Raw genomic sequence first — 13,571 nt, 5'->3', positions numbered from 1 at the left:
ACCCGACCCGACCCGATAACCCTACCCCACAACCCGACCCGACAACCCGACCCGATCGACCCGAATAACCCGACCCGACCGATTGAGAGCACTACCCACCGCCCACCACGACCCACTCTGACCCATTACCCACCACCCACCGTGACCCACTCTGACTCACCATGAACCACTCTCATCCACTGTGACCTACTCTGACTCACCAAAATCCATCGTCATCAACTCTGAACACGATCCACGGCCTCTTCTGTACTGACTAAAGAGTTTACATTTGTAATAAAACAAGACTGTGAAATTGTTACTAATCGGAGTTTGAATTTCTAGTCAATCGCTCAAACTCCGCTCTGTTACAATAATGGTGGATCTGACCTTTACAATATCAAATGATAAAGTGTTTATCAGTGAGGAAATTGAAGCACTCCGAGATGGGGGGAAATTAGTGTGTGCCTAAAATATACTTGTACTAAGAGAGTATTCTTGCAAATGTTAATTTCTTAACGCATCCCAAAAGAAACTTCTATTCACAGGAAAATACCCCTGTACAATATGGAAAAGGTAATGGTTTCTCAGTTCACAGTATTCTTCCCACAAAAGACTTGAAAATCAGTTGTTCATAGGGTGTAAAGGCGCTCGGGTACCCTATGTGAGAGCATTTCCATAAAGCATAATTGTAATTTGTCTAATCACTAAAACACCACGTTAAATTTAAGTTACAAATATGCATAATTGTAATTATTATGAATATTTATTCAAAGTAGTTTACCTAAAGCAAGGAAGAGACATTAAAAATTAGGTACAAAGTTGAATAACACAAATAAGCCATTAGTAATACAAGTATACATTTTCCATAACTCGTAATTTGCCACTTTAAAACAAATCTGGGAGTATGTTTAGTACAAGGGGTCCAGAAGCACGCAAAAACACAAAATTTACAGGAGAAATGAATGATGCAAGTACTTAGACGTAACATAACGTAATCAAATCTAACCTAACCTAGCATAAACTAACCTAAGCTAACCTGAACTAACCTAGTCGTAGAAATAAGCGAAATTCTATCATTTTTTGGAAAATTATGCAGGACCCCTACACTAATATAATGCACTCTAAACTAACCTAACCTACCCTAAACTAACCGAATGTGAACGGAAATTACCAAAATTGTATCATTTTTTAGAGAAAAGAGCTGGAACCCTTCTGCTAAACATAGGCCCAAATCTGAAATCGGGTTTATTTCCTGTACTACTTTTTCGTGGTAAATCATCTGCAGCGGAATGATGTTCATCCTTCACCCAAGAAATAACTTGCTCATCTACTTTGAGCTTGTCTAGCGATGGGCCATTAACATTGATGAACAACAAGTTAGACAATGTTTGAGCATTTAGTCTATTTCTAATATCAGTCATCTGTAAATTCATAAGGGGAAATCCTCGTTCGCACTCTGTCGTGGAAATTGATAATACTTCTACCCGATTCTGCAGCTCCTCATCGACAATCTGCTAGTTAGACTTAAGTCTGATAACGATTTTTCTCTGTCAGTTTTGAAATACTCAGAAAGATGTATCATCTCTCTATCACCATACAACATGTTTTCCATATCAACCATGTTTGTTGGCAATGTCGACTCATGGAGAACAGAATCTTCATCTACCACACTGTCGATAGGGAATCTTGTGCATAAATTATCAATTAAAGCCTGTTAAACTGATAATTTCTTATTTGTTTATACATTTAATTTTTGTAATTACACATGAAGGTTTGATGCCATTACCAAGTTTCCTTCCCCATCTAGAAAGCGAAAGGGAACGAAGTTCCTGGAAAGTGTTCAGAGGTGAATGGGAATTTCCCTCTTTCTTCCCCTTCAGTTACCACACTGCTGTTCGCCATGGGGCAAATTAGGATGAATTTCAATTAAATTATCATAGTATAATTATTTCCTTGATGAATTATCGATATTTTTCAGTGGAAAAAAGGATGAAATTTGAAAGTCCCAAATCAAGGTAAGTAGACCAAAGTAAAGGGTAAAAGAAGAGTAAAATTTTCCATATAATTATGCGTACAATCCAAACTTAAAATTTCCATGTAATTAAGCTTACAGTACAAATTTTATGTATATTTTTCTCACAACTTTATGGGTTGATTGCCCTTTGCTGTAAGCGCTCCATGTAATAAACATAAGCTTCAACAATTATTATAGTAGAAACCAATGGATATATGAAGCAGAGCACTGTATTTTTTGTTTCTGTTTTTTTCTTAACTTATATCGATCGTTTTCGATCATTTTTACAAACCAACTCACTACCAATTTTCCATATATAGAAAGTGCCCCCTTCTACAAAGGAGAATTTTAAAAAAATGCTAAGATACATTCTGTTTATTTTGAATAAAGAGTTAATACACTGAATTTCAGCTCCGTAAGTTTAAAAGCTTGCGAGATTCTCTTTTCTTTTTCGCAAAAATTCGGATCCTCACTACCTCCTTAGGATATTGTGTATTACAGTGTTGGGCAAAATCAATTGAAATCAATTGAAAGTAATTGCTCTGAAAATTAATTGCAATTGATTTCAATTTGTAATTGACAATTAATTCAATTGCAATTGAATTCAATCATAAAATTTGCAATTAAATTTTCGTCAATTGCTAATTGTTAATTGGTGACCAGGCAATTGAAACATTTAATTGTTAATTGTTAATCGCAAAGGGTGCTATTGAAACATTTCATTGTTAATTGCAATTGAAATCAGCAATGAAAACTGAAGATAAGAACATGTGTGTATAATGTGTTGTCCACTTGTTACTATTTTTTTTTTTTTTTTTTTACATATTCGAAATAAGGTACTTATAAGAAATGCGGGATAACTACCATCCCTTCGCCCCCTGGGAAGAAAGCCGTGAAACTAAGTATTTTTAAAATATATAATGTTTATGGTTCTATCCCCCTCGAAAGAACTCTATATGCCCGTCATAGATACAATAGGGATGGGCACGAGCAAATTCGAGCGAGTTTTCTTTAAGAAGCAAGTATTCGGGCTCGAGCCGAAAGTTGTTAAAAGTTATAGGGCTCCAACCAAATATGTTCAAAACTGCTCGATCCGGGTTTAGGGTTGTCAACGACTCAAGTGGCTCGCTCATAGCTCATTCACTTATCGAGCCGAACCGAGAAGTGAGCCGAACCAACAGCTCACCCAACCGAGCCAACTCGAGCCGATGGCTGGCTCGAGCCGAACCGAACCGAGTTGATTGCTTACCCTAACCCAGCCGGTTGGAGCCATCGGCTCAGTTGAGCTGACTCGAACCCAGCCTATGGACTCGTTTCAACGGAGCTGGTTCGAGACATTGGCTCCAATCGAGCTGAGTCGATGACTCGTCCCTACCGAGCCGGCTCAAGCAATTGGCTCAATTGAGACCAGACGATGGGTCATCCCAACCAAGCCAGCTCAAGCTGTTCGCTCAGTTGAACCGAGCGAGCCGGTTGACAACACTATCCCGCTTGGGTTTCTGCTTTGGCTAAAAAGATTGGACCGTGCAGTTCTCAGCCTTGATGGTAAGAACTACAGAATATACTTATATTGGTGCTAACGGCGTCATTAACTTGTTCTGCCAGCAACGAATTGTGCGTATTTTGTGTTGCTTTGTGCGCCTATTCCCACATTTTGTGCTTCACCGAAAGTGGGTCAAAATGGGCTTCCAAGATGGGACGAAAACAATCCACTGTTCCGCCACCATCGAATTTCTAGGTCGTTTCTTTCGCATCATTTAGTGCCAATTTTTTTAAGTATTCTGCGCCTACTTCCTCGTCTTGTGCATCACCGGAAGTGAGTTAAACGGGCCTTCAAAGTGGGAGTTAAATGACTAACTGCTCCACCACTATCGAATTTCGAGGTCCTTCCTCTTCCATTGACTATTGCCTCTTTTGTGCCGTTTTGTGCCCCAATTTCTACGTTTTGTGCGTCACCAGAAGTGTGTCAAGATGGGTCTCAAAGGTGTGACGAAAATGACCCACTGTTCCGACACTATCGAATTTCTAGGTCGTTTCTTTCGCATCATTTAGTGCCTATTTTTTTCTTTAAAAAAAAGTTTTCTGCGCCTACTTCCTCGTCTTGTGCGTCACCGGAAATGAGTTAAACGGGCCTTCAAAGTGGGAGTAAAATGACTAACTGCTCTACCACTATCGAATTTCAAGGTCCTTCCTTTCGCATTGAGTAGTGCCTGTTTGGTGCCGTTTTGTGCCCCAATTTCTATGTTATGTGCGTCACCAGAAGTGTGTCAAGATGGGCCTCAAAGGTGTGACGAAAATGACTCACTGTTCTGCCACTATCGAATTTCGAGGTAATTTCTTTGGCATCGTTTAATGCCTGTTTTGTATGTTTTGTGCGTCAAAAGAAGTGGATCAAAATGGAGCTACGAATATAACGAAAATAATTAATGCTGTTTCGCCACCAACGAATTTGGAGGACGTTTCCTTCACAACGTTTAGTGTGTATTTTGTACTGTTCTGTTCGCCTACTTACACGTCTTGAACATCACTAGAAATGCGTCAAAATGGTCCATCAAGCTGTCAGGAAAAAGAGCCATTGTTCCGCCAATATTGATTTTGGAGACCGTTTCTTTCGCATCTTATAGTGCCTGTTTTGTACCGTTTTGTGCGCCTATTTCCACTTTAGTGCGACAACGAAAATGGGTCAAAATGGCCCACAAGTATAGCGGAATAACTTAATGATGTTCCGTCACCATCGAATGTCGAGGTCGTTTCCTTCACATTTTTGTGCGTGATTTGTGTGTCTTTGTGCATCAGTGGAAGTGGGTCAAAATGGGCCTTGAAAGTGGGATGAATATGTCTTTTTCTAAGATATTTGTAGGTCCAGTTTGACCCACTTTCGTGGCGCACAAAATGTGAAAATATGCGCAGAAACGGTAAAAAACATGCACCAAAAAATGGGAAAGAAGCGACCTCGAAATTCGATAGTAGTGGGACAGTGGATCATTTTTCTTCCCACATTGAATGCACATTTTGACCAACTAACATTGATTCACAAAACGTGGAAATAGGCTTACAAAGCGGTAGAAAACACGCACAAGATGACGTGAAGGAAACGACCTCGAAATCGTTCATGACGGAACGGCATTAACTTGTTCCGCCATATTTGTAGGATAACATTGATCCATTTCCGGTGACGCACAAAACGTGGAAATAATCGCACAAAACGATACAAAAATGGCACTAAACGTTGCGAAGGAAACGACAAGTGGCACAACAGTGGGTCATTTTCGTCCCACCTTGGAGGCCCATTTTGACTCTTTTCCAGTAACTCACAAAACGTCGAAATAGGCGCACAAAACGGCACAAAACAAGCATGAAAGAATGTGAAATTGACAACCTTGAAATTCGAAAGTGGCGTTACTCTTGGTCATTTTCGTCCCATCTTGAAAGCCCATTTTGACCCACTTCCGGTGACGCACAAAACCGCACAAAGCAGGCACTAGAGATTTGAAGGAAACGACCTCGAAATTCGTTGGTGGCGGAACAGCATTAACTGGTTCCGAAATATTTGTAGGCCTATTTTGACTCATTTTCGGTGACGCACAAAACGTGGGAATAGGCGCACAAAACGACAGAAAGCACACAGAAAACGATGTGAAGGAAACGACCTCGAAATTCGTTGGTGGCAGAACAGGATTAACTTGTTTCTCTACATTCGTAGGCCTATTTTGACCCACTTCCGGTGACGCACAAAACGTACAAAACAGGCACTATGATGCGAAAGAAACAACCTAGAAATTCGATAGTGACGAACAGTGAGTCATTTAAGTCCCACTTTGAAGGCCCGGTGAACTCACTTCCGGTGACGCACAAGACGAGGAAATAGGCGCAGAAAACTTTTAAAAAAATAGGCACTAAACGATGCGAAAGAAACAACCTAGAAATTCGATAGTGGCGGAATAGTTGGTCATTTTCCTCACACTTTGGAGGCCCATTCTGACACACTTACGGTAACGCACAAAACGTCAAAATAGGGGCACGAAACGGCACAAAACAGGCACTAGTCGATGCAAAAGGAACGACCTCGAAATTCGGTATTGGCGGAGCAGTGGGTCATTTTTGTCCCACCTTCGAGGAACGCATTTTAACCCTTTTTCCATTACGCACAAAACGTGGAAGTAGGCACACAAACAGCACAAAACGGTGTGAAGGAAACGACCTCGAAATTCGTTGGTGGCGGAACATGTTAATGACGCCGGTGCTGACGGCATTTGATGCCGTCTCGTTATAAAAATCTATAGTCGTTTCGCTATCGAGACGAGACGTCTGTTTAGCGTTCAGAGCTCAAGGAAATCAAGTTGTGAGAAAAAGAGACATAAAATTTGTACTGTAAGCGTAAAAACTATTAAAACATGGAAATTTTAAGTTTGTACGGTACGCTTAATTATATGGAAAATTTTATTTTTTTCCTTTACGTTGGTCTACTTCAACTAGATTTCGAACTTCCAAATTTTATTCTTTTTCCACTGAAAAGTATCTATAATTCAACAAGGAAATAATTATAATAATTATCTATATAATTGAATTCATTGTAATTTGGTCCATGACAAACACTTTACCATTTCGTACTAGCTGTTCTTCGCAAATATCAATGTAAACAAACTGAACAACGGAAGAAAAATTAAGAAACATTTCTAAAATTGGATATATTTTGTGTGAATATATATCCAACAACGTACATGTGTTTTCATTGGGAAGGCCGATGGGAGCTGAATTTGAACGTAAATACTACCGAGACACGTGTCACTATACATCTGAGCAACCCCGATAAATATGGATTCGATACAAATACTGGTCGTTTTCTACTACTTTTACATGTTTCGGTAAACGCTCCCTGAGACCCCCTTGGTTCGAATTGTAAAAAAAAAAATCTCTTCTGGCCCCTAGCCAATACCGCGAAAACTATGAATGTGACACTAACACCTGCCATTTTCTACTACTTTTTGCATATCCTGGTAAAAGCCCCTATGATCCTCTGGTTCCAATTTTGAAAAAGAAAAAAAGAAAACAATGTTTCTGGCCCGCAGCCGATGGGGGCTGTATTTGGAAGTCAACACCTCCGGAAGTATCGCCATTAATCTCAGCGACAGCGAAAACTATGGATTTGAAACTAATATCGGTTATTTTCCATTATTTTTACATGTCTCGCAATTCACCAACCCCGGTGACTCCCAGTCCGCATACAATGGTGGCTAAATTTGAAAATCATCGCTAATGAAAGTATCACCATTGATCTCAGCCACCGCGAAAACTACGGATTTGACACTAATATCGGTCATTCTGAATTACTTTTACATGTCTCGTGATCCCCTTTATAATTCCCCGTTCCTTAGCTGATACGAGCTAAATGTGAAAGTAAACGCGGTCTTGAGTTTCACCATTGAGCTCAGCTACCCCGAAAACTATGGATTTGACATTAATATCGATCATTTTCGATTATTTTTACATGTCTCGGAATTCCCCCCTCTGGTGACCCAAGGCCCGCACACTACGGTGAATGAATTTGAAAGTCATCGCTAATGGTAGTGTCACCATTGATCTCAGCGACCGCGAAAACTATGAATTTGACACTGAAATCGGTCATTTTGGATTACTTTCACGTTTCGGTATCCCCTCCCCCCGTTGACCCCCTGACCGCAACCGAATAGGTTGAATTTGGAAGTTAATGCGATCAGAGTTTCAAAATTGATCTAAGCGACCGCGAAAACTATGAAATCGACACTAATATCGGTCATTTCCTACTACTTTTACATGTCCCGGTAAACGCCCCCCCCTGAGACCCCCTGGTTCGAATTTTGTAAAAAGCGCTTCGCCCTGGTGTGGGACCTTGACCAAGGTACCCGTGACCAAACTTTGAAAACTCTCGGTCAACTTGTCTGGTCCCCAGGTCGGTCCCAGTAAACGTCCCCCTGAGACCCCCCTAGTTCGAAATTTGAAAAAGAACTCTTCGTCTCGATTTGGGGCCTAGACCAAGCTACCCGTGACCAAATTTTGAAAACTTTCGGTCCACTCGTCTGGTCCACAGGCCGCGCAAAGATAGACAGACATACATAAACAAACTCTTTATTTTATTTATATTAGAAAGGTCAGATCTGCCGTTATTGTAATAGAGCGGTGGTTGAGCGACTGAACGTAGAAATTCAAACTCCGATGAGTGATAATTTCATAGGCTTGTTTTATTACAAGTTTAAACTCTTTAGTCAGTAGAGAAGAGGGCGTGAATCATGGGTCAGAGTTGATGACAATGGGTTTTAGTGTGTCTGTGTGTCACAGTGGGTGAGAGTGGTTCATGGTGGGTGGTAGGTCAGAGTGGGTCACGGTGGGTCGTGGGTCACGATGGGAGGTGAGTCAATTGGTCATGGCTAAAGTTTTCATTCCCCACGCTCTCTCTGAACTACAGTGTTGAAAATTAATCAGTGAAAATCAATTGCAATGGATCAATCAATTGAAAGTAATTGCTGTGGAAATCAATTGCAATTGAATGACTGAATTCAATTGCAATTACTTTCCAGTGTATTTTCAATCGATTGATTAATTGCAATTGATTTTCCATTATTAATGGCCAACTGCAATTAACAATTAACCATTACTTACTTCAATTGTTAATTGCAATTAACAATTAAATTTACATATTAATTGTTAATTGTTAATTCAATTGAAATTTGCCCAACTCTGATGTATTATAATGAAAGCAATATATCATCCCAGTTTGGATTAAGGCCTAACTATATACCAAAAGTAATTTCATTTGACTTTGCAATCGGACCGCGGTGGCTCAGTGGTAGAGCGTTCACCTCTGGTGTATGGGGTCCCGGGTTCAAATCCTGCTCCCACCAAGTGAACTTTGTGGTGGACAAACACCGTGTGTGTGGGTTTCCTCGGGGTTCTCCCGTTTCCTCCCACTTTCTTCATTCCACCATTTCATTCATTTCTCATTATCACCGTCTCCTTTAGCCTAACCGGTATAATCGTGGGACGTAAAACCCAAATATTTCATTTCATTTTTTGACTTTGCAATTTGACCATGATAATCAGGCACACATATTTACCAGTGTTAGGCAAAATCAATTGAAATCAATTGCAATTGATCAATCAATTGAAAGTAATTGCTCTGAAAATCAATTGCAATTGATTTCAATTGCAATTGATTTCAATTTGTAATTGACAATTAATTTCAATTGCAATTGAATTCAATCATAAAATTTGCAATTACATTTTCGTCAATTGTTAATTGTTAATTGGTCACCAGGCAATTGAAACTTTTAATTGTTAATTGTCAATTGCAAAGGGTGCAATTGAAACATTCAATTGTTAATTGCAATTGACAATTGAAACTTGTAATTGTTAATTGTAATTGTTAATTGCAATTGAAATCAGCAATTAAAACTGAAGATGTGTGTATATTGTATTGTCCACTTGTTACTGTTTTACATATTTCAAATAAGGTACTTATAAGAAATGCTGGATACCTACCATCCCTTCCCCCCCCCCGGGAAGAAAGTCGTGAAACTAAGTATTGTTTAAATATATTATGTTTATGGTTCTATCCCCTTCGAAAGAACTCTATATGCCCATCATGCATACAATAGGAATGAGCACGAGCGAGTTTTCTTTAAAACTCGACTCGACTCGAAGCAGACATATTTGAGTTCGACTCGAGATCTCGGTTCGAAAAGTTTCCCCCAACTCGACTCGAATTCGGATCGAGTTTCCAGTCGAGTCGAGCCAATTCGAGCTAAATCCTTTGTGTAATTCCAAGTACTACTATCTTCAAGTATCCTACATAGACAATATAATTATCAATGATACTACTACTACTACTATAACTAATTATTATTATAACACCGTGTACCTGTATAAACATGGAACATAGGCGGTTTGTATCGGAATACTAAAAATTAGTTGACTGTCGATCTCGGTAGTCAAGAAATCTTCAGGAGGCAAGGACATCGCTCACGAGGTTCTTGGTTTGAGTTCAGGAGGAGCAAGTATTCGGGCTCGAGCCAAAAATTGTTAGAAGTTATGGGATTCCAGCCAAACATGTTTAAAATTGCTCGCCCCGGGTTTGGGGTTATGAACGACTCAAGCGGCTTGCTCACAGCTCATTCACTTATCGAGCCGAACCGAGAAGTGAGCCGATCCAACAGCTCATCCAACCGAGCCAGTTCGAGCCGATGGCTCACACGAGCCGAACCGAACCGAGCTGATTGCTTACCCCAACCGAGCCGGTTCGAGCCATTGGCTCAGTTAAGCTGACTCGAACCCAGCCTATGGACTCGTTTCAACGGAGCTGGTTCGAGCCATTGGCTCCAATCGAACCGAGTCGATAAGTCGTCTTTACCGAGCCGGTTCAAGCCATCGGCTCAATTGAGCCCAGTCGATGGGTAATCCCAACCAAGCCAGCTCAAGCTGTACGCTCAGTTGAACCGAGCCGGGCCGGTTGACATCACTATTCCGGTTGGGCTTCATCTTTGGCTAAAAAATTGGACCGTGCAGTTCTCAGCCTTGATGGTAAGAACTACAAAAAATGTTATGAAATCATTAGTTTTACGTCCCACGATTATGCCGGTTAGGCTAAAGGAGACGGTGATGATGGGAAATGAATGAAATGAAGAAAGTGGAAGGAAACGTGAGAACCCCGAGAAAATCCACGAGCACGGTGTTTGTCCACCACAAAGTCCAAACTGCGCGAGCTGGGATCGAACCAGGGACCTCAAGCACCGGAGGTGAACGCTCTACCACTGACTCACCGCGCCCTTTGGTAAGAACTACAGTATATAATTATATTGGTGCTCACGGCGCCATTAACTTGTTTCACGACCAACGAATTTCGAGGTACTTTGTTTTGCATCTTTTGTGCGTGTTTTGTGTCGCTTTGTGCGCCTATTCCCACATTTTGTGCATCACCGGAAGTGGGTCAAAATGGGCCTATAAATATGGCGGAACAAATTATTGCTCTTCCGCCACCAATGAATTTCGAGGTCGTTTCTTTCACATCGTTTTGTGCTGTTTCGTGCCCCCATTTCCACGTTTTGTGCGTCACCAGAAGTGGGTCAAAATGGGCTTCCAAGATGGGACGAAAATGACCCACTGTTCCGCCAATATCGAATTTCGAGGTTGTTAATTTCAGATCGCGTACCCTTTTGTGTGTGTATTTCGACGTTTTGTGCGTCACTGGAAGACGGTCAAAATGGGCCTCGAAAGTGGGACGAAAATTACCCACTGCTCCGCCATTACCGAATTTCGAGGTTCTTCCTTTTGCATCGACTACTGAATTTTCGTGTTGTTTCGTGCCCCCATTTCCACGTTTTGTGCGTTACCAGAAGTGGGTCAAAATGGGCTTCCAAGATGGGACGAAAATGACCCACTGTTCCGCCACTATCGAATTCGAGGTCGTTAATTTCAGACGCGTACCCTTTTGTGTGTGTATTTCGACGTTTTGTGCGTCACTGGAAGACGGTCAAAATGGGCCTCGAATGTGGGACGAAAATGACCCACTGCTCCGCCACTACCAAATTTCGTAGTCCTTCATTTCGCATCGACTAGTGAATGTTTCGTGCCGTTTCGTGCCCATATTTCTACGTTTTGCTCGTCACCAAAGGTGTGTCAAGATGAGCCTCCAAGGTATGATGAAAATGACCCACTGTTCCGACACTATCGAATTTCCAGATCGTTACTTTCGCATCGTTTAGTGCTTTTTTTTTTAGTTTTCTGCACCTATTTCTCGTCTTGTGCATCACCCGAGGTGAGTTAAACGGGGCTTTAAAGTGGGAGTTAAATGGCTCACTGTTCCGCCACTATCGAATTTCGGGGTTGGTTCTTTCGCATCGTTTAGTGTGTATTTTGTACCGTTCTGTTCGCCTACTTCCACGTTTTGAGCATCACCAGAAATGCGTCAAAATGGTCTATCAATGTGTGAGGAAATAGAACCATTGTTCCGCCACTATCGAATTTGGAGGTCGTTTCTTTCGCATCGTATAGTGCCTGCTTTGTACTGTTTTGTGCTCCTATTTCCACTTTAGTGAGACAACGAAAATGAGTCAAAATGGCCTACAAGTATAGCGGAATAACTTAATGCTGTTCCGTCACCATCGAATGTCGAGGTCGTTTCCTTCACATTTTTAATGCATGATTTGTGTCGCTTTGTGCATCAGTGGGAGAGGGTCAAAATGGACCTTGAAAGTGGAATGAATATGTCTTTTTCTGCCATATTTGTAGGTCGTCTTTGACCCACTTTCGTTGGCCTACAAAACGTGAAAATATGCACAGAAACGGTAAAAACATGCACTAAACAATGCGAAAAAGCGACCTTGAAATTCGATACTGGTGGGAGAGTGGATCATTTTTCTCCCACATTGAATGCCCATTTTGACCCCCTACCATTGATTCACAAAACGTGGAAATAGGCTTACAAAAAGTAGAAAACACGCACAAGATGATGTGAAGGAAACGACCTCGAAATCGTTCCTGACGGAACAGCATTAACTTGTTCCGCCATATTTGTAGGATAACATTAACCCATTTCCGGTGACGCAGAAAACGAGGAAATAGGCGCATAAAACAACACAAAAAATTTCCATGTAATTAAGCTAAATTTCCATTTAAGTTTGTAAGCTTAATTATATGGAAAATTTTATACATTTTTCCTTTACGTTGATTTGGGACTTTTAAATTTTATTCAGTTTTCCACTGAAAAGTATATATAATTCAACAAGAAAATAATTATTAATTATAATTATAATTATTATCTATATAATTGAATTCATTGTAATTTGTTCCATAAACCATTTCGTACTAGCTGTTATGCCCGTTCTTCGCACGGATCAGATAAAATATCAATGTAAACAAACTGAACAACGGGAGAACAATTAAGAAACATTTCTAAAATTGGATATATTTTGTGTGAATATATATCCAACAACGTACATGTGTTTTCATTGGGAAGGCCGATGGGGGCTGAATTCGAACGTAATCACTATCGGGGGTGTCACTATACGTCTGAGCAACCCCAATAAATATGGATTCGACACAAATTCTACTACTTTTACATGTCCCGGTGAACCCCCCTCCGACCCCCTTGGTTCGTATTGTGAAAAAATCTCCTCTGGCCCCCACCAACCTCCAACCAATACCGCGAAAACTATGAATGTGAAACTAACATCTGCCATTTTCTACTACTTTTTACATATGCCGGTAAAAGTCCCTATAATCCTCTGGTTCCAATTTTGAAAAAACAATGCCTCTGGCCCACAGCCGATGGGGGCTGTATTTGGAAGTCAACGCCTGTGGAAGTATCACCATTCATCTCAGCGACAGCGAAAACTATGGATTTGACACTAATATCGGTCACTTTCCATTATTTTTACATGTCTCGCAATTCCCCACCCCCGGTGACTCCCGACCCGTATACAGTGGTGGCTAAACTTGAAAATCATCGCTAATGAATGTGTCACCGTTGATCTCAGCCACCGCGAAAACTACGGATTTGACATCGGTTATTGTGGATTATTTTTACATGTCTCGTGATGCCCCCCTT

This window comes from Thermobia domestica, chromosome 13 (genome assembly GCF_964235325.1).
Source record: "Thermobia domestica chromosome 13, izTheDome1.hap1.1, whole genome shotgun sequence".
NCBI lineage: Eukaryota > Metazoa > Arthropoda > Insecta > Zygentoma > Lepismatidae > Thermobia > Thermobia domestica.
Note: the sequence above shows the minus strand (reverse complement) of the source record.